This window comes from Canis lupus, chromosome 9, assembly GCF_003254725.2.
Source record: "Canis lupus dingo isolate Sandy chromosome 9, ASM325472v2, whole genome shotgun sequence".
Classification (NCBI taxonomy): domain Eukaryota; kingdom Metazoa; phylum Chordata; class Mammalia; order Carnivora; family Canidae; genus Canis; species Canis lupus.
Window position 1 is genome coordinate 28,325,078 of NC_064251.1, and position 23,936 is coordinate 28,349,013.

General features: G+C 46.8%; 1 long non-coding RNA gene across 1 annotated transcript in view; it reads left to right on the forward strand.

Moving 5' to 3' along the window:
* Positions 1-4,440: 4,440 nt before the first annotated feature.
* The window catches only part of LOC118355684 (uncharacterized), a 47,124-nt gene continuing 27,628 nt past the window's right edge, over positions 4,441-23,936 (forward strand). The window contains exons 1-2 of the long non-coding RNA XR_004818662.2: positions 4,441-6,848; positions 14,229-14,400. This is a non-coding gene — a long non-coding RNA (uncharacterized LOC118355684). The remainder of the gene's footprint in view (positions 6,849-14,228; positions 14,401-23,936) is intronic.

Consider the following 23,936-nt stretch of genomic DNA (forward strand, 5'->3'; position numbering starts at 1 on the left):
TGCATCTCTTTTCTCTTTACCCCATCCAGTTGGCATCACTCAAAATTCCTTTTAAGATCTTATGATTTTTCAGAAGTTATTTTCCAAGTTGGACTAGCTCTTTGATCCAGGCTTTGTGCTTTACTCTGGCAGTGCAGGCAGGAGGGGGTGGGGGCCGTCCAGGGGAAAGGCTTCCTTTTGGGCCACTGACAGTTGCTGTAGCCACGCAGAGGTCTCATTGCCACCACTGTCCCTGCACAGGCAGAGTTAGATTTTGATCACATAACCCTGGTTTGAGAGCTGTTCTCTGGCTGCTCCTGGGACAAGGACTTTGAGTTTCTTCGTGTATTACGCTGCAGAGAATTTCCCTGCCACTTCACACTGGACCCTCAGCTTGGGAGCAATGGGCCGCTGCACTACCATCATGTCTGTGTGCTGACAAAGGACTGGAAGATCAGAAATTGGGGCAAGGGCATGGGAACTCTTTTTTTATTGATACATCCTATTGGTGGAAACCCTCATATTGGCTCTGCCTCTCTCTAGCCTGGGTTATAGTTCCCTCATCTGTAAAATGAGGCTAGTGGTATCCCTGTCTCATAGAGATAATGAGAACTAAGTAGAGTGATTTATGGGACGCATCCTTGCAGTGGAGCCTGCACACGTAAACATGTAAGTGTCTTCAGAGACCAGTGTGCTGGAACCGGGGTGAGGCTGATCCTCAGGGGCCTCCACCACCCCAGGCTCAGGACACTGCTTCTCTGCTTCTGTGCCATGAGAAATGGCAACATGGGCAATTGTGCAGAGGGGGCTTTGGGCCAACTCATTTCTCATAAGATCTGTCTGTTTCTTTCCATTTTTCTTTCCTCTGCTTTCGTTTTTATTTACTTATTTTTTTTAAAACCACACTTCTGGCATAAATGAAATTGTCACTCAGTGAGACAATATGGTGTGGTGGTTAAGAACATTTTTTCAGGAGCCCACCATATGGCCTTGCCATTCAAAAGCTATGTCGTCGGGGGATCCCTGGGTGGCTCAGCGGTTTGGCGCCTGCCTTCGGCCCAGGGTGTGATCCTGGAGTCCCGGGATCAGGTCCTACGTCGGGCTCCCTGTATGGAGCCTGCTTCTCCCTCTGCCTGTGTCTCTGCCTCTCTCTCTCTCTCTCTCTCTCTGTCTCTCATGAATAAAATAGAATCTTAAAAAAAAAAAAAAAGAGCTATGCCATCTTGGGCAAATTCCTAGCTCCTCTGTGTCTCTTACTCCTCATCTATGGAAACAAAGATAATAATGATACGTGTCTCATAGGGTTGTTGAGATGTGCAGGTAAAGTGCATGAGACAGTCTGGCTCTCAGAGAGTACTAGTCTCTGTGGGCATTTATTACCGACTGCTCTATAATATGAGGCTTTTGCATCTCCTTCAATCCCACAACTGCTAGGAGGTGGGAAGTATTATCTCACTTCATGGATGATAAACAGAGAATTGGGGATTTGGGAACAGGCCCAACATCATATAAGCAGTGAGTGGTAGCATCAAAATTTGAACTTTGGCCTTTTAACTAAAAAGCCCAAGGTCTTTTTTTCTCCAGAGTTCTTAATCTGGGGTCCAAGAACACCTAGTGGATTATTTGCAGGTTTCATTGGGTTTGAGGATTCTTTGAAATAGTTTCAAAATTGGGTGTTTGTGTTTGGAGGACAGGGTCTGTTGCTTTCTTTAGATCTGCAGAATGAACCATTGCATTATGCTGACTTTCTCATAAGAGAGAAAAATGGAATTAACTCCAAATATATGAAACTGCCATTGCTGAGATTACGCAAATAACTGTGTTCTAATGCATCTGGATTCCTAGAATTGACAATTCACATGTTCATACTCTCTGCACACTGCGCTAGTGCCTCTAACACCATTTTGACCATGGTTCTTGGAAGTCTGATTCAGAAGATGAGACATGGAAAACCTGAAATCACTCCTTGAGGAAGACCCAGAGTCCTGGGCTTCACTCCTAGCCTTGCCTCTGCCTCCCAGGGTTTCATCTCCCTTTCCTGCAAAACTGTGGGGATTATCCCCTGACCCTTCTGTGGGCCATTTTGCTTATTATTTCTTTAAAAATTTTTTTAAAAATTTAAATTCAATTTAATTAACATATGTTATTAGTTTCAGAGGTAGAATTTAGAGATTCATCAGTTGCTTATAATATCCAGTGCTCATTTTATCAAGTGCCCTCCTTAATATCCATTACCCAGTTATCCCAACCCCCCTTTTGCCTTCCCAATTATGTTTTTTTTATATGAAGTCAAGGTAAAGATCAGGAATCTCTTTTTCAAAGTGCAGGCACATTTTTGGTAGACCAGATGAGTGCAAACACAGCCAGTCAGTCATTCATTTGCTACATCTGGGGATGAGCTCAGCTGAGCAGGAGCCCCATGTATAACTCCCCTCTCCTTTCTCCTACTTTGGTCACCACTGAGGACTGTAAAGTTAGGTTTGGAAGAGGCCATTGAGGTAGCTTTTTATTTATCCTTTCCTGCTCCTGAGCAAATTGAGGCCCAGGGATGGGGAGTGACTCGCATAAGGTCACATGGCTAGTAAGTGGCTGGATTGAGACTTGAACCTAAGTTTCCAGATTCCAAATCCAATGTCTGTTTACACAACCAAATTAGTACACAGAGATCGAGGGGCTCTCTCAGGGATATCTGAATGTGACAGATCTGGGGGCTCGTGGGATTTCTGGGAATTCTGTTCTTCCTTTCCTCGTGCTTCATCATATGGACATGGTAGATATGTCCACTGGAGGGAGGGAGGAAAGGATGAAGGGGTAATAGTGGCTCCAGGGCATATAGCCCTGTCCTGGGCAAGTAGTGCCCATGCCCCTAGAGCCCCAGGGGCTGGCCATTGTTGAGAGCACATTTGTCTGCCAGTCTCCTTTTCTCAGAGGGCTAGGAGACTTCAAGAGGAATTGGTCATAATCTTTCATGCCTCATTCCTATGTGTCAGATCCCAGTGACTGGGGAGAAAAGACCCCACTATGAGCTTTCCAGCTTTCTTTCCAGCCCTATAACTATCTCTTTTGCCTGCTTCGGAAGCTCTAAGTCCATTCTTCACATTCTGGATGGGAAGCTGTGGAACTGGACAGCACGCTGGCCCCATTGGTCAGCTCTGCATCAGTTGACCTTCTTGCCCACAGTTCAGAGGGGGAATGGGTCCACCTGCCTCTGGGTTCTTGGGTGGACAGAGCTAGACAGGTCCAGGTTCCACTTGGGGCTGGGCAGACACCAGCATCAAGCCAGGCACTGGGAAGGGGATGAGGGCTCTGAGGAGGCACCATACCCAAGATACCTTTAACAAAGATGGGAATGACCCCTTGTTTTCTTGCATCCTCCTTGGTGACATTGAAGTCACTGGACAGGGCAATGTATGGGCATGGAGAGACTTTCTTCTAGGGCATTATTCCCTGAAAATTTGTCTCATATCCCTTTGGTTATTCTCTATCTGTTCTAAACAATCATCGGACATTTGTTGAGCGCTTATTGGACACTCATGAAGGTGATCCAGGCAGTGTCAGTTTTAGCTGAACACGAAGGAGGGCATGATTAATTTTGTCAGAGATGTATCAGAGCTTTCCAGAGATAATAATTTTGTTTTCTTTTTTGCCGGTCTTTGATATTCCTTGAGGAGTTCTTGATGTTAAAAATGGAAAAGGATTTCTAGGTACAGAGAATAGCTTGTCTAAAGGCATGGATTTATCCCAAGGTGGGAGTATGGGTTGGGGTGGATGAGGCAGATGGCATAGGCTCTTGTGTGTCATGTAAGGGGTCTTAGGCTTTGTTCTTTAGTGGTAGGGAGTCAGGGAAGAATTTTAAGTGAGAGAGTAGCAAGCTTGACTCTATTTTAGAGACGCTAAAGTCACTTTGGTAGCTAGTAGCAACTGAATGTTTGTCTCCCCCCACCCAATTCCTATATTGATACTTAATTCCCAATGTAACAATATTTGGAGGTGGGGGCTTTGGGAGATAATTAGGCAATCTTATGAATAGGAATAATGCCCTTAAAAGTTAAAAATTAGTGTCCATAAAAGGGGCGCCAGAAAGTTCTCTTATTTTTCTGGCTTGTGAGGACATAGTGAGGAAACAGCTATCTGTGAACTGGGAAGCTAGTTCTCACCAGAACCTGACCGTAGTGATGCCCTGATCTTGAACTTCCAGCCTCCAGAACCATTAGAAGTAAATTTCTGTTGTTTATAAGCCACCCAGTCTATGGTGCCTTGATAGCAACCCAAACCAAGGCAGTGGCTGTGTTGGCAGTAGATTGTAGAGAAGAGGGAGAGGCTGCATCCATCATAGTTTCCTGGATGATCTGTGGTGACTATTTTTATTTTATTTTATTTTATTTTATTTTATTTTATTTTATTTTATTTATTCATGAGAGAGAGAGAGAGAGAGAGAGAGAGAGAGGCAGACACAGGCAGAGGGAGAAGCAGGTTCCCCATGGGGAGCCCGATGCAGGGCTTGATCCCTGGACCCCTGGATCTTGACCTGACTGAGGGCAGACGCTCAACTGCTGAGCCACCCAGGTGACCCCAAACCCCAATATCATAAGGATTCTAGATGGCCAAGATTTTAGACTCTATGAGGTACTTGGCAAAAGAGGTAAGGATCAAAAAGCCATTTTCTAATTGCCCCTGGATTGCTTGGCTGGACTGAATGTGGGTTGTGACTAGATGTGGACACTTCCTGAAGTTCTTTGGAAGTAACAAGCAAGTGGATAAGTTATTACTTTCCCTTTGCTGTAAGAACTAGATCAGCTGGGAGAGCTTGGGAGTCAGACACCATGGATCCTGAATTTAAATCCCAGCTCTGCTACTTACTAGCTATGTGCCCCGAGGTAAGCTTCTGGCTTTCTGACCCTCAGTTTACCTAACTGCAAGATGGAGACCATGACCCTTAAGTCATGAGGGTGAAATGACCGGTGCGTTCAAGGTACTTTCTGCTGGCATTGGCTGGGAGCTCTCTGTTATGGACCACATGTGTTGATAGCAGGAATTCTGGCAGAGTGAGTTCTCAGTGGGGGGCATCCCCTGGAGTGGCTCTCTAGGCCTGGCCTTCCACGTCCACCTGACAGTCACTTGTTCCTTCAGTACATGGGGCTGAGCATCCAGGATAAGCCAGGTGAAGAGAGAGGAGCTGGGACAACCAGGTATGTGACAGCCACCTCTGCCCTCAGGGAACTCACAGATTCGTGCCAGCAACAGGATGGGTTTACTCTCCTAATTCTGTTTCTCCCTGGTTGGTGTTTAGCACTCCTTGTTCCCCCTGAGTGGGAACTGCTTAAGTGAGTGCAGCATTCCTGGGGGGCGTGCTGCGGGCTGAAGAACCAGCCGAGAGACACACAGCTGGGTCACCTGGGGACTCAGAGGGATTCAGCTGCTCAGTTCTTAGCCTCTCCAATTGTGAATTCCCTATCCCTGCCGTGTCCATGGTCCATGCTTTTATTTTGATCGAAGTATGATTGCAGATAACATTTTGTTAGTTCCAGATACACAGCATAATGATTTAATATGTGTACATATTGTGAAATGATCCCTGCAATAAGTCTAGCTGACATCCCTCCCCACACATACTTACAGATCTTTTTTTGTGTGTGATGAGAATTAAAAAAAAAAAGATTTTATTTATTTATTTTTTATTTGAGAGAGAGAGCATGCAAAAGAGGATGAGCAGGGGCAGAGGGAAAAGCAGGCTCCCAGAAGCTGAGCAGGGAACCTGATGTGAGGCTTGATCCCAGGACCCTGGGATCATGATTTAAGCCAGAGGCAGACGCTTAACCAACCGAGCCACCAGGTATTGTGTGTGATGAGAATTTTTAAGATCTACTCCAAGCAGCTTTCAAATATGCAATATGGTATTATTAGGTAGACGCCATGCTGTACATCACATCTCCGTGACTTACTTATTTTATAACTCTAAACTTATTTTATAGCTTTTATAACTTTTCTATTTTTTTACCCTTTCACCCATTTTACCCACCCTGACCCCCCTGCCTTTGGCAGCCACCTGTCTGTTCTCTGTATCTATGAGCTTGTTTATTGGTTTGTTGTTTTACATTACACAGAGAAGAGACATCGTGCAGTATTTGTCTTTCTTTTCTGGCTTATTTCACTTAGCATAATGCCCTCAAGGTCCATCCGTGTTGTTGCAAATAGAGATTTCTTCCCTTTTTTAATGGCTGAATAATATTACATTGTGTGTGTGTGTATATATATATATATATACATATATATATATATATTACATTTTCTTTATCCATTTATCTTTTGATGGACATTTAGGTTGTTTCCATATCTTAGCTATTGTGAATAGTGTTGCAGTGAACACGGGGGTGGGTATGTCGTTTCATTTTCTTCAGATTAATGCTTAGATGCGAAATTGCTGGATCATATCGTAGTTCTATTTATTTTTTTAGAGAGAGAGAGAGAGAGTGCGTGCTAGGTGGCGGGCAGAGTGGGGACGGGCAGAGGGAGAGGGAGATCGAGAATCTCACTCAAGCAGACTCCCTGCTGAGCACAGAGCCCCACATGGGGCTTGATCTCACAACGCTGAGATCATGACCTAAGCTGAAACCAAGAGTCAGATGCTTAGCTGACTGAGCCACCCAGGTGCCCTGGTAGTTCTATTTTTTTAAAAAAGATTTTATTTATTTATTTATTTATTTATTTATTTATTTATTTATTCATGAGGGACACACATCGAGAGAGGCAGAGACATAGGCAGAGGGAAAAGCAGGCTTCCTGCGTGGAACCTGATGTGGGACTCGATCCAGGGACTCCAGGATCATGAGCTGAGCCAGAGGCAGACACTGAACCACTGAGCCACCCAGGTAACTCTAGTTCTATTTTTTTTTTAATGTATAAGTAACATGCATAGTTAAATATCGTTCTCCTAAAAGTCTACCTTCCTATCTGCCTATTCACACATCCACCATAATAATGGCTAATACGTGAGGTTTCCACAGGCTGGGCACTGTGCTCTGTATTTCAGGGTTGGGCCCTCATAGTAAAACTGAGAGGGAGATGTGACTATTACCTCTGTTTTTAAGATGAGAAAATGAGATAAACAGGGTAAGTGGCCTGCCCAAGGAAGTGGCACAGCCAGCGAGAAACCCCTGCAGCCTGGGGCCACAGCCCACGCCCTGACCTGCTAGAAGCCGCGCTGCTTCTCCGTTTGCAGGTGGCAAGGAGAGACGCCGGCAATGACTTACCCCAGGTACTCGCACTGGCTGTTTCTGAGGGGTGGATTTGGAGTGATTTGTGACTGTCGTCTTTAAAGTCTTCAGTAGTGTTTTAACTTTTGAATAATGTGCATGTTATCGGTTTTATAATAATGAAATAAACTAGAAGAGGTAGTTGCAGGTAATCTGCAAAGCATTTGACTTGCAGGAGGCTAGACAAGAAGCAGGGATTTGTTTTTTTGTTTTGTTTTGTTTTGTTTTTGGCCAAGCAAAGGAAAGGGCTTTCAGAGGCAGTGGGAGGAAGCAACGTTGATCTTGCCTGTCCCCTTCTGATGCCCTGTTGGTTGGGTCCTCTTGATGCTTACCAGGGACGCTCCCCTGCCTCAAGCCCTTCCTGCCACAAGATGGCAATCACAGCACAGTGATGCACCCGGCTGGCAGGCTCTCGGAGGGACATTTGAGCCTCCCCCGCTTACAGTAGGAGGAAGGGGCTTTTGGAGAGGGACCACGAAGCCCACAGGCTCTGCTGACCCAAACCCTGGGCAGCCGGACAGATGTGTTCAGATGCTTCCATCCGCAGCCACCAGGGTTCTCCCCAGAACAAGGCTGCATTTTCCGTTTTGCTTTCTGATGAAAGAGATGTGGAGACAAAGTGACATAGAGGTTTCTGGGCACGGGATGAGTGCTGGCGAGCCTGGACAATGGGTTATTTGTAATCTCTGCGGCTATTTATCTTGTGACTTGTGTAGATTCCTTTTTGCTCAATGGAAAGAAATTGGTGCTGGGCTTCCAGGTGCAGAGGCTATCAGGCGAGTCGCAAGACAGGGGGCTGGTGGCCTTTAGCCCAGTCTTCCCAGGGGAGCGGCTGGGTGAAGCAGCTTCAGTGAGGGCTCAGATTTTTGAGCAATTCCCAGGGAGGACAATTGCCGAGAACAAGCTTGGGCCCTAGGCTCTGTGGTGAAATTGGGGAAAGGCACAGGTGACCGGAGATGGAAGCCTGGAGTGGTGGTAGTGGTGGTGGTAGGGGGGCAGGCACTGCATCTCTAGCACCTGGGATGCCCAGTAGGGACTAGATTCAGGGTGGGAAGGAGGGGCAGGGCTCCTGTATCGGTCCACACTAGCTGCTGTAATAGATGCAGCTTCAAATCTCAGTGGCTTACAGCAAGAGGATTTCATATCCTCTTTGTGTGATGTTCAAAATGGGTGATCCAGACCAGCAAGGAGGTAGCTCTTCTCCAAGTGGCGATTCACGGACCCAGCCTCCTTCTAACTTGTGGCCCTGTCATTTTCAACACGTGGCTTCCAAGGACTCTTAGAAGAAGGGGAAGGAGGGACACCTGTGTGGCGCAGTAAGCTGAGTGTCTGACACTTGGTTTAGGCTGAGGTTGTGATGTCAGGGTCCTGGGATTGAGCCCCATGTCCAGCTCTACGCTTAGCCTGGAATCTGCATGGGACTCCCTTTCCCTCTACCCCTCCCCACCCCATATTCCTTTTCTCTCTCAAATAAATAGATAAATAAATAAATCCTTAAAATTAAAAAAAAAAAAGAAAGTGAAGGAGTATGGAAGAGCATGCATGGGAGGTGTCCTAGGCCAGGCCCAGCATGAGACATTATTCCCACCTCCATTCCAGGGGCCAGAAATGAGTCTCAAGCCCATGCCTACCTACACAGGGGCATGAAAATGTAGCTTAGTGTGTGCCCAGGATGACGAAGTGGGTTTTGTGTATCACTAGGTAGTCTCTGCCCCAAGACTCAGTATTGAAATAGACTATACAGTTTATCCCAAAGCAATAGTCAGTTTTTATACACAGATATTCAGGCTTGAAGATGTTCCTTGCTCCATTAGTATAAAAGTGAATCTTTAGAATCGACTTCTGTATTTAGCAACAATGAATAAAAGACTTATGGTCTGTTCACACAAAGGATTCTATGGCTGCCCCTGAATTGTGCTGTAGAAGGCTGCGTTTTGAACCCACAGTCATCAACTGCTTTATTAAACAGTAATTCCAGGAAGCTAGGACTCCTGTGAATCAAGGCTAAAATACAATCAGGCATTATCTGTTTTCATTGAAACATTCAACCCCTTAGAATCGTATACAGACTATTTGCTTTAAATATAACTCTTTAAGATATTCTCTCTGTATTTTTAGGAACAGATTTCCTCAAAAGCAAAGTGTACAATTGAATTATATGGCAGACTTGGTAGGAGACTATTTCTCTTCTTATCTTCCTGGTTCAATGTCTGACCCCCACTCCGAACCGTAAGCCTCACAGGGCAGAGATGGTGTCAGGCTTGTTTACTGCTCTGCACACAGTGCAGGGCTGATAGTAGGCACGTGGTAAATATTTATTAACTAAAGTTGAATGGGATGACGTTAAATGAAAAAAACAATTTGAGCAAAAAAAGCAAGAAAAAACCCCCAAACATTGAGCCTGATGCCAGTTTTGTAAAAAGAAGTTCATAGATGTGTATAAAAAGATGGCAAGAGAACATACCAGCATCCTTGCACTGTCATGTTCTCGTATTTAGAATTTTCTCTATTTTTTTACAGTGAATCATTTGCATAATCATTCACATCTATCATTTGCATAGTCAAAATGAACAGAAGTGGTTATTCTTAGAAAAGACTGCTGAAAGGACCAGAAATGCAACTCCAAGACTGTGCCTTGGAGAAGATGTCACAGGGGGAGGGACACAGTACCTCTTGGCAATGATGCGTGAGGTGTGGGGAGCTATTTTAGTCGTTTATGCTTAGATCCTTGGTCTGGGTGCTGGGGCAGAGCCCAGTCTGGCTGTGAGGAGCTGGGGAACACGGAGGTGGGAGATGTAGGGTGGGGGGAGCCCACCATTCTCTCTCGGATATTCATCCTGAGACCTTCTTGACATTCCCTCTGCAGTGTGAGCATGTCTCTCATTTGCACTGAGAGTGGTGTGGGGTTAGTCTCTGGCAACAGGTATAGGGTAGGGGGTGGATGTCATCCCAGGGTTGGCAGTTGGTTCTGTAACCCTTCTGGAAGCTTCCTTACCCTCCAAGGTTTGATAGATAAAATGCAGGATGCCCAGTTAAATTTCAATTTCAGATAAACAACGCATCATATTTTTCTAAAAAAGATTTTATTTATTTATTCATGAGAGAGAGGCAGAGACACAGGAAGAAGTAGAAGCAGACTCCATGCAGGCAACCCGATGTAAGACTCGATCCCAGGACTCCAGGATCATGCCCTGAGACAAAGGCAGACACTCAACTGCTGAGCTACCCAGGTGTCCCAACACATCATATTTTGTATAAATATGGCCCAAATATTGCACCCTTCACATAACCTTAGCAAACTCAAGAGGTTTGTGTTGGTGAAATGGCCAGCTTTGTAAGGAGTGAGGGAGTTGTATGGGCTCCCATTAGAGTTGGGACCCAAAGCTCAATAAAATGAGCCTCCTGCCTCTCTCTACCCACCTCCTTTCCCTCTTCCCAACCTTCGGAACTCAGGACTATGCTGCCAGTGGTGTCAGGGTATGTTAATTCAGGGTATTTTCTCTGAAAAAGCCCTCCTGGGGGCACATCAGACCTTGCAGACTCTTCTAGGAGTCTTTTTAGAGCTCACCCCTTTTGCTACGCCGCCTTCTGACAGACTCGGCCCCTTCCTGGGTTGCCATCTACTATGCTATCTACCGTTTGCTATCTTCACTCCTTCCCTGGGTCCTCAACAAGTTTGATCACAACCTGAGATGAAGGCAGATGCTCAACCACTTAGCCATCCAGGAGGTACCCCTGAACCTCTTTTTTTCTGAAAACAGCATGCTGCCTTTTTTTTTTTTTAAGATTTTTAAATTTTTTATTCATGAGAGAGAGAGAGAGAGAGAGAGACAGGCAGAAGGAGAAGCAGGCTCCATGCAGGGAAACTGATGTGGGACTTGATCCTGGGACTCGAGGATCATGCCCTGGGCTGAAGGCGATGCTAAACCGCTAGGCCACCGGGGCGGCGCTGCCCATTATGCTGCCCTTTTGAGGTATTCTCAACACTGCCTACATTTTTAGGGGAGCAGACCTGGATAAAAATGACAAGCATTTTCATCGCAATAAATTCGGAGGCATTTAAAAGCAATCGCAAAAGCCATCCCGTGGGTGCCTGCCCGGAATGGGGCCTGGCCAGGGAGTGAAGGAATTGAAGGAGGAGGGAAGCAAGGCAGAGACACAGGGGCAAGGTCACAGGCTGCGTGGGAGGCGGGAGGCCTGCATCCAGATCCGTGGCTGAGGTGAGGGGACATGATGATCTTACCAGCAGATGAAGCAAACTGCTGTTCAGGGCAGCACCGAGAAGGGTCTGACTTGACTCCAGCAGGTGGAGCCTCTGAAAGGCCAGCTGAGACCCCCCCTCTGCAGAAGTCGCCAGATCCTGGGTGTAACTGGGAGTGAGGCCTGCTTCTTCCAGGCCTGATGCTAACACTTGTCAAATAAAAACCAAACAGTTCTTTTGGGTGGCTTGTTGGTTTTGAAAAGCAAATCTTCAGAGGAGGCTTGTGAATAAATCATCCAAGAATCTGGAATTTCCCATTTTTCAAAACATTGGGTCAAACCAAGTGAAACTGCCAGCAGTTCTCTGCTTTAGACTTGCAAACTCAGCAATTTAGATGCCATCATTATGAAACTACACACGTACCCAGGATACACACACACACACACACACGCGCGCGTGCGCGCGTAAACATGTACTGTCATGTCCAGACAGACTTATGTTACCCGGGGTTGGCAAAGGGCTCAGAATGACCAGCCGTGCCACAGACAACTGCTCTTGCTGACACTGTGACAGGCATCTCCTGGCATCTTCCTCAGAATTGTAAATTGAATCCAACAAGCGTGCACCATCTCCTCTGTTGATTCAGTGCCTTCTTCTGGAGAAACCGCTGGGGTCAAGCCTTCTTTGCTGCAAAGCCCATGACCTCCTGAGGTGTCCACGGGTGAGAAGGAAAACAGTAAGAGACTAGACATCCCCGAGAATGTGGGCAGGATGGGGCAGCCCATCCAGGCTGGTAAAGCAGGGTCAGGGCCCCTGCCAATTAAAACAGTAGGAGACACAAAGTTTCAATGAGGCTGATGATAGAATGATCTATAGAAGTCCAGAAGCCTGGGTAGGAGAGTGTTTGGTCTCTGAGTATTTATGTGGAAAGCAGTGTGTTGGGATGGGGTGATTTCTTCTCTGTCTTACCACAGCTCCTTCATTTGCAAGCTGTGGGACCTGAAGCCAGTTAATCAGCTCCTCTGAGCCTCAGTTTTCTCATCTGTAAAAGGGAGAGAGTAATTCCTACCTTGGGGAGTGGCAGTGAACATCTGATGAAGAAAGGTAAATGAAAGTACGCTAAATACTGTGAAAGCTCTAGGTAAATGCCACAAACCATGAACAGTGAGAATTCCATCCCTGTAGGGTAGTTAAGGGAAGGAAAAGGTAGTTTCCCTGAGGCTTTGAGAATCAGACCATTAGAGAGGAATCCCAATGGTGGGTGGAGAGGAAGGGAGCAGAGTTGCTTCCTTCCTGAGGGAATGAACCTCAGCCCTGCTGGGATAAAGGATGGGAGACAGGGCACCAAATGTTCATGATCAGTTCAGTCTCTTCTGGGCTGCCAGTGTCGACTGTGGTTTCCCCCTGCACTGCCAGGACCATAGTGTGGCTCCAGCCTGTTATTCTCTCAGGTTTCTGGAAACACAGAGGCCCTGGGAATATCCACCTTGTAGACTCTTCTCCAATGGCTTACAGTATGCCGTGGTGTAGTGTCTCTCAAGCATCATTGAGATTAAATATTTTAGAAATCATCATGTAGTGATTTACAGCAATAACAGTTTGAGCAAAAATGTTCAATAGTCCATGCTAAAATCTCAAATATTAATGTAAATTCTAGGACCGGTTGCCTCGTACAACCTATGATCTTCCAGTAGAAGCTCCTGCTATGAGCTTCTATGGCACACTCACTCCCTACCCATCTTGCTGCAATGCTTGTCCTCCTTGGAGAGGAAGAATCTTCAACAAAATTGATGGAACACAACTCAAACTGGCTTCAGCCAAAAAGAAGAGAGTTTCTTGGCTCAATCACTGGAAATATCAGTGGCGTGGCTAATTTCAGGGCTCTGGGTCCCTCTCCCTTTCTTGGACCAGTTATCTCCCCTGATGGGCAAGATCACCAGCCTCCAATGCTTACATCCTCCTGCTGAGCAACACCAGTGCAAAGACAGGGTCTTTCAGGGTAGCAATGGCAGAAAAGCTCCAGGGACATCCTGAGGGGCTCATCTTTAGTCACATGTCCATTCCTCAACCAATTATTGTTGTCAGGAAGATGGGGATCCTCTGATTGACCTCTTGGAAGGAGTGAGCCTCCTTTCTGGGCCACAGAGAATGCATTCCCTGTGGAAGGGGAGTTCTGCCTCTAGAAGAAAGGGAGGAGTGAGTCGTAGAGGACAAAGCACTGAGTCCTCCTGCTGTACTTTAATGTTACAGCCTGTTAACTGTCCACACCAAGCCCTCACCATAGCACCCTCAGCAAAGTGGCATGAAGCCAGTGCTTCATCTATATCTGTTGAATTAATGAATAAAGGAACAAATGAATGAGATGCTCAGCCAGTTAGGTGGTAAATTCTGCATCTCTAATGGGACCTCCTATTATTCATAGGTATAGCACAGTTTCCTTTTTTAAATTGAGGTGAGATTTGTATAACATAAAATTATCCATCTCAAGACGTACAATTCAGTGGTATCTAATACATTAACAATGCTGTGCAACCAGCACCTGTATCAAGTTCTCACACATTTTCAGCATCCCAAAAGAAACTCCCCTGCCCATTTAAAGTTAGTCACTCCCCAGCCCATGGCAACCACCAATCTGTTTTCTGTCTCTATGGATTTACCTATTCTGGATATTTCATATGACATACTATTTCTTGAGCACATTTATGGGGGCAATTTTCTTATAGTTACCAAAGAAACTGAAGAAAAAACTTAGTCCTTCTTTTATTTTTTAAAAAATATTTATTTATTTATTTTAGAGAGAGACAGAGCGTGAGCAGAGGGATGGGCAGAGGAAGAGAGAAAGAGAGAGAATCCTCAAGCAGACCGCCCAGTGAGCCCGAAGCCCAGCACAAGGCTCCATCTCACCACCCTGAGATCATGACCTGAACCTAAATCAGAAGTCTGACGCTACCCAACTGAGACACCCAGGTGCGCCAACATTATTTCTAATATATGGTTGCAAACAGCACAGATCGGCTGGAGCCGGCTTAACTGTGAAAGCGGAGGGACTGCCAACCCACCTGCAGTCAAGCCTCGTCAGGGGGGCTGGTTGCCAGGATCTGAAGACTTGCCGGAGCTCTATCTTGGCTTTCTGCCTCTTCCCATCCATCAGCTGCTTCTTTCTCTGCTAAGATGGGTTCCCTCTGCTTTTTATAATATGTGGCAAGAAGATACCCTCTCCCCAAATGCCAGGTTAATACCCCTTCCGTTCTCACCACATTCTGAGGCTCTGTGTCCACTCCCTAATTTCTGGGAGAAGGAATCAAGTGAGCCACCTCGGACCAGGGGTTCTCACCCCTCCTGCTCCCAGTCCCATCCCCTACTGAGGGCCTTGGGGGGCGGGCAGGGCCATCCTATAAGCCCATGAAGTTGCCCTATGGAGGGCAGAGTCCAAGTCAGCAGGGAGAGGACCAGCGGCCACTCACAGGCCGGGGCTTCTCATCGGGAGACCTGCCTGTTGCTCATAAGCCAAAGGGCTGCTCCGGCCTCCCCGAGCACGACTGTAATTGATTTTGCTTCAGAGGATTTCCTGACCCTTCTTGAGATAATAAAAAGGACTAACATGAAATTCTCCCAAACAAAATCAATTGCTTTCCTTTTCCCACCAGAAAACAGGGGCAGTCTGAGTGAGCAGACTCCTGAAGCATGGAGCCAGGGCCCAGGGGAGGCAGGCTGTCCGGTCCGGGGGCTGTCTGTGCTAGTGTCAGACAGGTTTCAGGTGGCAGGCTGAGTCACGTGGGTCCGAGCTGCAGGCCCCTCCTGGACCTTGGCCCTATTTCTTGGGCTGGGAGGTTTTCTATGCCTCCTGATACAGTCTTTGAAGCTGGCCAGCTGCCTGGTGCCAGAACGGGAAGCGTGTGAAGCCGAGGCTCTGGCATGGTGGGGACAGGTTAAAGGTGGCGACTCCCAGCCACTGTGTTCATAAAAAGGCACCTTCTGGGCCGCAGTCAGGAGAAGAGCCTCAGTGTCTTCAGGTGGGCAGTAAGCATCTAGCTGTTGCAAGCTCTAGACTGGCAGCTAAGCAGAAAGAGTTCTCTGCTCCGAAAGCAAGGACTAGGGGGCTCAGCAGCCTACCTGGAACTGTACTTCCAAAATCCAAGTGACCTCCAGCCTCCAGCCCAGCCCAACCGAATGCCTCTGTAGACTCCCCAGGTTGAGGAAGGAAGAATGAGTGTACACTTCGCAGCCAGGCAAAGCTGGGGATTCTGGTTCTGCTTCTTACTGGTCTCAGGACTTGGACAAGTCAATCTCAGCTTCCTTATTTATTAAACGAGGCTGATAATGTATGTCTTTTGTTCTGTTGACATAAGGATCCTATAAGGCACAGAGCTTAGCTTGGCACTACAAAGGAGTTATGTTTATCCTGGAGAAACCCAAAGTGTTGAATATATGATCATAGCCATGTAGGATCCACACCTGCTGCGTTGGCTTATCTGTGCCCTAGCTTGTACCTTTAGTTGTTGGTGGTCTCCGGGCAAGGGACTTCAATTCTTTTGGCCTCAGTTTTCTTATCTGTAAAATGAGGTTGTGAGATAAGATTATCTTCTAGATCCCTCCTGGCAGGGAAGCCCAGATACAGGGGGTCCTCTGGGAAGGAGCATGGGGCATCCCCAGAGCCTAAGCCTCTAAGGCTGGCCACTTACGAGACTGTTAGAAACTGGAGGTGCCTACCTCTGAGAACAGCAGTCTGGAAAGACCTGAGCACGGAGGGAGTGTTTTCTGTGTGTGTGAAGCCAAGAGGCTGCTCTACCATTTGACTTTCCAGATTTTGTGCTTTGCTTAGAGAGCTTGCAGTTGCCAGTCCAGAAGACTTGTGAATTGCAAAGAGTTTTCCAATACCAAGTGCCACTTGAATATGGTAACAAAGATGACTTGTTCATACTGGCGGTTATAATGAGTATAGGAGGTTATCCTTTTAAAATGACTTTTCCATGCAATTTTAGAATGGAAAATCAATATTGTGGAAGATCACTAACCAGAGAACCCAGAGCAACAGTATCGCCTTAGCATAGTCTTTTCTTTGGAGGTGTATGAAACTTTGTTCGCAATGCCCAAGAAATGGGTTTGGGTATCATGCAAGAGCCAGGTTATTGGCTCCATCCCTCACAAAACTCAATCCATGGTAGTCATGTGACGTGGTCAGTTGTTTTTCCTGGGATCCTAGGCTGACTTCAAGCCTCGGGGAGTAGACTGCGTGTGTGTGATATACCCCTGTGTGTGCTGTGTGACCAGAACTTCCAGGCACTGGGTGAGGAGGCTACCCTGCAAAGGGGAGAGAGCACTGGAGCTGGAGACGGGAGCTCTCGGTCTTAATTCTGGTACATCTTCTTTGCTGTGTGGTTTTGGGCTAGTGGTTTCACCTCTCTGAGCTTCAGCTTCTTGGTCTGTAATTCGGGAGATAGCCTTGGGCTCCCTCCCTCCCACAGAAGGTGGTCAGGAGTGGGGCATGAGATAACATCTGTTGAAAATGCTTTGCAATCTATAAAGCTCTCTGCACCTAGACCTGTTCTATGAGGCATTCTGCTTATTGCAATCACTGTTGCTGGTTGATTATTATAGTTCCTTGTCAATGAGGATACCATCAGTCTTTAGCATGAAATAAGGGATTCTGGGAGGACTTGGGGGAGCCCCGGAGGAAGGCTGGTGCTTTGTTTGATCATTTATACACGGTCACCCAACAAGGAAGTGATGGGGTCAGTCTCTGACCTTGCCTCCACCCACGCAAACTCAAAATCCTCAGTGGTCTTTGAGCTCTGCTCTGTGGAGCCTGAGATTGTTGTAGAGGCTTCAGGGATTCTGCAAATATCTGATCATCACTGTTGTAGAAGCTGGGGATATAGTTGTGGTGTTATTACTTGTACCAACTAGTGGAATTTGAATCCACACGTACCTCTGTATCCTCGGTTATCCCCAGATAGGAGCATCCTAAAGTGTCCATAAACAGCATGATCAGGAAAAGCCTCCAAACCCCTGTGACTGCATAGAATTCCTCTCCTTCTCTCCTTCCTGGGGTTTGGTGATCTCCCGAAGAGCACACACTCAAACGGTGCTGCTCTAAGCTTTTTAGGCAGGTGATGTGGGGAGACAGTAGAGCAATAGCAGGATGCTCCTCCTTGCAAAGTGCAGGAGTAATGAATGTGGCAGGAGGAGGGAGCGGGGCAATTCGGACTTCATCATTTGGCAGCTCTACCTCCTGAGAATACCTTGTGGTTTGGGAAATGACCCTTTAGGCTCTCTGTAGCATTTTTCTTTGAATAAATGACAAACATCCATCATGTAATACATCCCTTGCAACATTTCAGCCTGTCATTGATGACCTTATTGGAAAGAACATTTGATTTAAGATTTAAACCTTTCACGACAACCTCTCTTAGCTTGGATACATACATTTGAAATAAAATTAATATGGTTTTAGCCTGCGGTCAAGTAGTAAATCCATGACTTTTCCAGAAAAGAATCAGCAATCTCCTCTCCCCGCCTTCAGTTCTTTAAAACAAATGTGCTTAAATCAACCCCCACTGGGTCGTGGAAATATAGTTAGATGACTTCATTCATTTTTGACCAACTGATGGTATATTCTCTGAGGTGTCAAAAGAATTATTATCTTATTTTAGGAGTCAAGGTTGGAGCAGCAAGTGTCTGTTATTCTCTCTGATAGCTGTACATCAGATTCTAAACTGATGGTCTCTGTGGCTGAGGAAATGATTTAAGTCTGGGAAAAACGACACTGAATATTTTAGTGGTATCTGATAGCTTCTGTAAGGCTGAAGAGATGTTGCTTCTGGTAGAACAGTTACTTTAATTAATATACATCTGTCTGCAACACCTTAGTGCAAACATTTTAAATCTCTGATGGGAGAGATATGGCCTTGACCTTGGAATCCTTTGCTTAGGATGTGTAAGTGTGTGCACTAGGCATTTCCCAGCTAGGCCCATTTATGGGTGGTAGGGACACCAGTGCAGCATTTCTCTACTTTTATGAAAGAGCAGCCTCTTCTGGCTTCTTGCCAGCTCCTTGGGGAGGTCTCTGGCACTGGAGGGCAGTGATGGTGAGGTGCCTTCCCTGAGGAAGGAACTGACTCCCTTATTGACAGGGGATTGAAATGGGGAGAGTGCCTACACTTGTGCCGGTGTTCTGGTCCTGTGCCAGGCACTGTTGCAGGTGCTACGCATATGACAGTGAACAAGGCAGATGTCCCTGAGCTCATGGTGGTGACGTCCAGGGTGGGGGAGGGCAGATAAGTCAACAGGCAATTGCTAGAAAGTTGATGAACTCAGAGAAGGAAGTATAGGGCTCTATGGGACTATATGGCAGGGGGAACTTACCTGGTCTGGGGTTCCTGGAGGCCCTCTTGGAGGAGGTGACATTTATGCTGAGGCCTGTGGTCTGGAAGCATGGAATGTAGGCTATGAAGCAGAGCTGGCTTCTGCTCACATCACCTTGCAGAGACTGTCATGCGGCTCTTATTCCAGCCAACTCCTCTTCCCAGGGTTGTGGCCAGAATTGCCTCCACCCCCACCAACCTTTCCCAAAAGTTTATATATATCATTTCCTCTTCTCTTAGGTGGAGAGCAGTACCCTCCCAGGTAGTCCCCATTTCTTCTTTGCACATGAATCACTGGTGGGTGGTGTCAGTGACTCTTCAGATTTCCAGGACAAACCTGAATCCTCTGTGTTTAACCATTCTAAGACCTCTGTCCTAGATGAAGAAAGGATACATACCCGAGGGCTCAGACTGGGTTAACAGTGAGGTAATGGGCCAAGAAGACCAACGCGAGCTCATTGGAGGCCTCACAGGGGACGCTTTGGGACTGGTGAGCCTAAGAGCTATGGTGAGGGTTGCACAGCCCCAGAACAGCCGGCAGACTGAGCTCCTTCAGGGCACAGACGCTTGGACCAGGCTGACCTTGGTTGTGAGGCTTTTGCTGAGTTTGGGGTGCAGTGGTTCTTCTGTGTGAAGGGCGCAGCATTTCAGAATTAATCAGAAATGTTCTCCTTGAGTTAGCCCAGGACCTCCTTTGCAGGCAGGTGGAGGAGACCCCCTTGTCTTGTATTCCACTTCCCCGGGGTAGGGGTGATGGTGGAGGGGTAGGGGCAGTCTTCTCCAGGACCTTTTCTAGGGGCTCTCTGCCTTGTTGCCGACCCTTGCCTTCCATCCTGCATGGGCTCTGTCCCTGCCCCCTGCCCCTATTGGTCTGGCTTCTCCTGGATTTGCAGTCACACTTAAGTCCTGGAATTTGACACCGGGTCCTTCCCACGCTCAGCCTTTCATGCTGAGCCCCAACCCTGTCCTGAGCATGGGGTCTTTGCTCCGGAAAACCTGGGACAGGCTCTTGTCCCTTTCAGCACAGGCACGGGGCGTGGAGAGACACCAACTGGCAGCGAGAACTCCAGGTGAAAATGAGCACCTGCCCTGGAGACCCAGATTGCTGGGAGACCCGCATGTGGGGAGTGGGTGCAGGAGCTTGGCCACCAGAGGGCGCAGCTCTTGAAGGAAGAGCTGAGGGCCAGGCCTAGGGAGGGAGGAGCCATGGGGGAGCCAAGGGAGGGACTCTGACCCTCTAAGATTTGGCTCCTCCTTCTTCACCTGGTACCCGCTCAGCTCTGGCACAGCATCCCCTTTTGCTTATGCTGGAAGCAGGGAGCCTCCTTGCCGTCCCCCTCCCCTATCCAACCCATTCCTGGACTCTCCCTGAAACTTCTGGAACCTGGTCACGTCTTTCTACCCAGCTGCCTCTGGCTTGGCCAGAGTCCCTGTCACCTCTCCCAGACCCCTGCCCGGGGCAGCCTCCTAGGAGCCTCTGCCCCTCTGCTGCATTCTCCACACCAGTCCTGGAGCCGTCTTTGCAAGGTGCAAATGTGCCCAAGCCGCCTGCCCTTGCACTGGAAGCTTTTCTGCTCCTGTCACCTAGAAGAAAATATAAGATCCCCCACTTGGCCTAGGCGGCCCTTATAGTCTGATCCTGGCTCATCTGTGCAGTCTCACCTCCATGGGCCTCTCCAACCCTGGGCTGCAGGTGCCTTGACTTCCAGTCACATGGTCATGCCTGGCTTTCCTTTTTTCTTTCCTGAGAGCCTCCCCCGTCTAAATGAGAAGTCTCAGTTATACTTTCTTGTGGCACCCCATCCTTTTCCTTAATTGTACTTACATAATTTGCAATAACATACTCATCACGGTGATGATTGTCTTACCTACCTCTGTACACTTGTGACTAGAAAGACTAGGGATGTTTCGTTCAATATCCCTGAGCAGAGCTGGGCACACAGGAGACAACGATATTTATTTACTGAATGACAGGGATGGCCCTCGGCTCTGCCACCCCCGAGGATAGTTGTTAGCCACCCATAGATATTTACATTTAATGATGAAGTTGGGGTGCCTGGGTGGCTCAGAGGTTGAGCATCTGCTTTCTGCTCAGGTCATGATCCCCAAGTCCCATGGTCGAGTCCTGCATCGGGTTCCCTGCAGGGAGCCTGCTTCTCCCTCTGCCTGTGTCTCTGCCTCTCTCTGTGTGTCTCTCATGAATAAATAACATCTTTTAAAAAATGATGAAAGTTAAATAAAATAGAAAGATTCAGTTCCTGGGAACCTGGGTGGCTCAGTCGGTTAAGTGTCTGCCTTTGGTTCAGGTCATGATCCCAGGGTCCTGGGAAGGGGCCCCACATCATCCGGCTCTTTGCTCAGTGGGGACCCTGCTTCTCCCCGTCTCTGCTGTTCCCCCTGCTTGTGCTTTCTCACTCTCTTAAACAAACAAACAAACAAACAAACAAACAAACAAAATCTTTAACAACAACAACAACAACAACAACAACAAGAAAGCGAGGTTCAGTTTCTGCTTCCACCACCGCAGAAAGTTCTACTGGGCCGTGCAGTGAACGCCTATGCCTCTTGGGTCATTCACACAACTGGCTAAGAAATGGAGTTTCACTTTTGTGTGGCTGAATTTAATTTCTAGCTCAAGCCCCTCTTGTGCTGGGTGAGGGACACTTTCTGTCCTGCCTGGGGTCCCTCTCCCTTTTCCCATGGTGGGACAAATGCTAGGACTCTCATGTGATGCCAGAGTTTCAGGGGGGAGTCCTCGTCCTCCTCCTCTAGGCCTCGGCTCATGGAGAACAAATACTGCTGAAAGCCTCGTAAAGAAAAGGAGCCACGCCAGCCCTCCTTGCCCCCTCCCCAGCTTCTTTCCGTTCCCCCGAGGCATCCTTTTTCATTTAAGGAAAAAGCTATTTCTCCAAGATCATAAATAATATGTGTTTATGGCTCTCTCTTGATTTGTCCACTTTAGACATTTTCAGCTTAATTCCTATTATGGGAGATGAGAATTTTTTGCTTTTGTTCACCTTCTTCAAGTCACTCATTCTTTCAATTTTCTTAGAGGTTTTTTGACAGCACAACGATACTGTTAATATTCACTATAGAATGCACTCTGATCCTAGGTCCTTTTTTGAACAGCTCTTTTTTTTTTTTTCTAAAGATTTTATTTATTTATTTGAGAGAAACAGCGAGACAGCACAAGCAGGGGGAACAGCAGAGGGAGAGGGAGAAACAGGCTTCCCACTGAGCAGGAAGTCCTATGTGGGGCTTGATCCCAGGACTCCCGGACCATGACCCGAGCTGAAGGCAGATGCCCAATTGAATAAGACACCCAGGCACCCCTGAACAGCTCTTTTAAAAAGTTAATAATTGTTGGGCACCTGGGTGGCTCAGTTGAGTGTCTAACTCTTCGTTTCAGCTCAGGTTGTGATCTCAGGGTCATGAGATTGAGGCTTGATTCGGACTCCATGCTCAGCGAGGGAGTCTGTTTGAGATTCTCTCTCCCTCTCCTTCTACCCCCACCCTTGCTGTCTTCCCCTCTCTAAAATAAATAGATCTTTAACATAAAGTTAATAATTGTGACATTTTATTTGTTTTCTTTGCATTCCTGGTGAAACCTCCTTATATCCCTAATAATTCGGTAGGGCAGTTTTTAATACAAATTTGCATATAAACCTTTTATCACCCCCTCACCTCCCCCCAAGGAGAAAAAAAGTTCTTGGAGTCCTTTGTGCTCCTGTTCCACCCCGTCCTGGCCCACTGAATGGCCATACTCCTGGGGGCCCCCTTATTTCTCATCTGTGCTGGGAACTCTGTTTCCTCAACCTGGTGGTTCTGTTTGTCATGATTTAGTCCTTCATGTTGACCAAGTACAGCTTCTGGCAGCTCTTGAAACAGGATCCATGGGAGATGAAATGTTTGAGTCTATGACTATCTAAAAATATCTTTATCCTCACCTCACACTTGGTCGATAGTTTCACTGGGGGCAAGAATTTTAGACGGAAAATAATTTTTAGTCAGAATGTTAGTATGCTGCTTCATTATTTTCTGGCTTCCAGTGTTGCTGTTGAGAAAGTCCCAAACTAGCTCATGGTGGTAGTGGTGGGAGACAGAGAGAGAAAGAGAGAGAGAGAGGCCCACATAGAAACTGCAGTGTGTCTTTCATAACCTAGTCCTAGAAGTTGCTAGACTTACTGCTGCTTCTGTGATGTTCTGTTGACCACACAGACTGACCCTGGTCCAGCGTAGGAGGGCATAACATAAATGTGGGTGGCAGGAAATGGGGATCCTTGGGTGCCATCTTGGATCTCAGCTATCATAAGGTCAATGTGTTCTTTATATGGATTTTCAAGAAGTCCACCATTTACCATGCACCACGTTCCAGGCTATTTTTTTTTTTTTTTTTTTGCCTCCAATCCTTTTTGCCTTTCTGTAGGTCTGAGGTGATGAACTGGTTTGCTTCTTATGATCTCTTTCTCTGGCACTCAGCTTTGACCTTTCTCTGCCATGTCATTTTTCATTCCTTTATTCTTCTCTATTTCTATATGTCATGGTTTGACTTTACAGATAACTTGTAGCCTCATTAATATGGAGTTTATGTTCCTGTATCTTGCTCTCTTTATTATCTTGGGATGAGTTTTGAGAAGGGAAGACAGGGGGTAGAAAGAATTTTTGTTCTACCATTTTGGAATCAGAAGTCTTTCCAGGAAATCCCCAGCTAGTCAGTCCAGTTTTACTCTTCTTCATGTACCTTCTATACCCCCATTCCACCCAGGATTTATGAATTTTCAGTTCAAAAGCCAAGAATTGACTCATTTGTTCTCTGTATTTTGCTATGTGATCCCTTCCTGGAGATGGTTAGCATAAAATGAATGCTCAGAGTTGTGAAGAGAGGACAAAGGGTAAAAGAAATATATGGAGTTGGGGTATCCTGGTTATTCATCAAAATGTGTTATTCTGATATAACAGCTAAAGATTAGAAAAATTAAAGATCAGGAACATTGGAAACTTTAGAAACTGGGCACTTAGTCAGGAGATATGCTTTCAAATTTAAAATGTAAACCACAGGAGAACTCCAGTTGGAATGTTAGGAATGAAGAGAAGGAGAGTCTGGCAAGTTAACTCTGCAACTCCAAGAAACCTTGACAC